This window comes from Penaeus monodon, chromosome 15 (assembly GCF_015228065.2).
Source record: "Penaeus monodon isolate SGIC_2016 chromosome 15, NSTDA_Pmon_1, whole genome shotgun sequence".
Lineage (NCBI taxonomy): Eukaryota > Metazoa > Arthropoda > Malacostraca > Decapoda > Penaeidae > Penaeus > Penaeus monodon.
The window spans coordinates 15,043,890-15,046,816 of NC_051400.1; the positions used below are offsets into that span (position 1 = coordinate 15,043,890).

Sequence of the window (2,927 nt, forward strand, 5' to 3'; positions counted from 1 at the left end):
GATGATATTCATAATTCTAGCGAATATAATTGTGATAATTACATCCGTTAATTCAATAAAATGGAAACAGGAAAATGCACACCTCTCTTCCGTGAAAGCCCGAAGTCCTTTGGAGCTTTCTAAGGGCATGCGGAAAGTACTTGAGGAGGACGGACACAGGTCCTCAAGGTGGCTCACCTCACTCCTCCGACTTCGACTCGCAGACGTGAACACGGGTCGGGCGGAGGCTGTCCTTGAGGCTATGCAGGATGGGCGGGGAGAGGCGCGTGTGCGACAGATAGACGTCTTGAAATGGCCCGCCCACTCCCTTTATGACCCGTACAGCCCACTCCCACGAGCTGTCACTGACGTTGGAGAGATGAAGGTAAGCCTCCAGGGACGCCGAGCAAGCCAGGCTGCATCGGCGGTCGGGCGCCACCTTCTCCGGGAGCTCCAGATACAGGTGTAACTGACGGAGGCTGACACAGTCGGCGAGACTCCTACTGAAAGCTCTCAGAGCGGAGAGGGATGCGAGGCAAACGTGCAGGGAGCGCAGGCGACTCATGGACGCCAGGGCAGCGGCGCCTTTCACGTCAAGGCGCCCCCAGAATTCCTCCAAGTTGCCAGGATCTTGCAGCGCGTGAACAAGGGCGTCGCTCAGCTCTAGACTACGCACGCCCTGGAAGTCCCTGGGAGGCGACACGCACACGCCGATCTCCGGGCGTACTCTTAGAATCGCCAGCACATCGCGGACGACGGGAGTGGTTACGACGGCTCGCTGGGGGCCGTAGACGCCGTGGGTAACCAGGACGCAAAGGGCGTGAGTCTGCCTCCCGCCCTCGGTTGCCCTCCACGTAGGGTTATGCTCAATTACCTGCGACACGGCCTTCTTCATTGCGCCCGGCCACGCTCCTTCGTGTAGGAGGCTCACCCACGCCATATAGTTATTCCGGCTCACTCCGCCCTCCAGGTAAAGCCTGGCCAGGTGCTTAGCGTCCCTCGCGTCGATGTGCAACCCGAGCTGCCATAAAAGTAAAACCACGTGTCTGATGACAGTCACGTACTTGCCCCCTGTATTTTCTACTAATCGTACGGGAAAAATATTAGGTAATTTCGGAAGAGGAAAACATCTCTGGATAATATTCCTTTCCTTCGGGACTTTATCAACAATACTGCGAGCATATACGAACTCGGCCAGGGCGCCGTGGAGCAAGACGTGGGCGTGTTTCTGGGAGGAGTGAGTCCTGCGCGGCGCCGTGACGCACGCCAGGAAGGGGGACAAAGCCCGAAAACACTCCATCGTTGGGTGGTTGAGTTGTGCCTCCGAAGTAAGCGTTTCCGACGCTATGTGAAATACCGATTCCATGACCTTTTTTGCTTTCCTCTGCATGTCCTTTCTGCTACTTGGTGCCGTCGACTCCTGCACCTCTTGGCGCAACCTCGAGGCACACCACGACATCGCTGCTTGGAAGAGACGCGACACGGAGATCACCTTCCTAAGTCTGCTTCGGTCTTCTTCCCAGAGAAGCATCATAAATGCTATCGGCAACGGAAACCTCAGTTCCTCGTCTCTTTTCTCTGACATTAAAGTTTCAATAAAGTCTCTCACTTGTATATTTATATTAGATCTGTTAAATGGATATTTTTTTGCCATAGAAAGAGAATTATTATTTTTTCTCGCAACAACACAGTTCCCTCCTTGATCGCCGTGAGCGAAGTGAGGAAGTTCCTCGCCAGTTCTGCAACTTAAGAAATCCGCGCACAGGTTCTGCAAGCGCAGTTTGGACAACGGGCGCAGATGTGCCATCTTAACGTCTGCGCCTCTAAGGAATCGGCGCAGGATCCCTGCCACCTCCGGTCGAGCCATTACTATCATATTATTTTCCCCTAAACCCGCGAACAGTTCCGACGTCGCTTCGCCCACGTCCTTCGTCACGAACTCTAAATCCAACACGAATAGGACTCTGAGCTGGCGAAGCGATGCGTAGACGAGGTCGTCCTGCGTGCCGCAGAGCCCCTGGGGAAACATGAACTTGCGTATGTGACGCACGAAGGAGCGGTCAGACGCGTGTTCTGCCGCAAGGGGCACCACGAGGTCGACCTCGGCCAGCCTCGCGATGGGCGAGCCGCCGTCTCGCCACCGACGAAAGATGTACTGAGAGATACACGTTTTGCCCGATCCCACGGGACCCGATATGATCACCAGCGGCCACTTACCGTTCAGCAGCTCTTCCACGCCCAGTGTGCTCCTGTCCTCGAACTCCACGAGGGAATACACCTTTTCCACGTTCAGATTACATAGAGTCCGAGACAACAACCACATATGGACGCTGTAAGATTTTTTTACCGACATCTCGTGAAAACCCAAGATTTCGGACTTGCCAAGGACCCTAAGCCGCCCCACGCAGTCACTCTTCTCCCGGCGAAGCTCGCTGATGTACAGGCCAAGGTCGCCGTCGCTCACGCCCTCGCCTCCCACCTTGACGAGGATCTTCGCTATGTCGACGAGCTTGTCACTGAGAAAGAGAGATTCGTAAGCTCCCCCTAAGCGCTCCACGCTCGCACTCGTTTTGGCCATTTGCTCGAAGGTGGAGGCCAACAGGTGGGCCAACTGCTCGAGCTCTGGCAACGCGCGAGGCACGTGCCGCAGCTCAGGTGCCATGGCCAGTCCTTCCATATCTGGCACTTGGTCGCCGCTTATGGCGAGGACGAGGTGCATCTTTGTCATCATGTGAATAGCTCTTTCTAATGGGATCAGCGACAGTAAATGTTCATAATCTCCCAATTCTTTAAACAATTTCCCCAAAGAGAGCTTTAGCTTCCACTCTCGCAGGCTGAGGATTTCCAGCTCCCGCTCGATGGAGGCCTGACAGAATCGTAGGATCTTATCTCTGATGTCCTGCTGGCTTCGGAAGATCCGACACAGATGCTCCCGGAGCTGGCGCTTG

At 55.0% G+C, this 2,927-nt stretch overlaps 1 protein-coding gene across 1 annotated transcript in view; it reads right to left on the bottom strand.

Annotated features, from left to right (window-relative positions):
* Window positions 1-2,927, bottom strand: part of LOC119581772 (cadherin-23-like) — a gene marked incomplete in the record, with an annotated part of 64,191 nt that overhangs the window by 16,997 nt on the left and 44,267 nt on the right.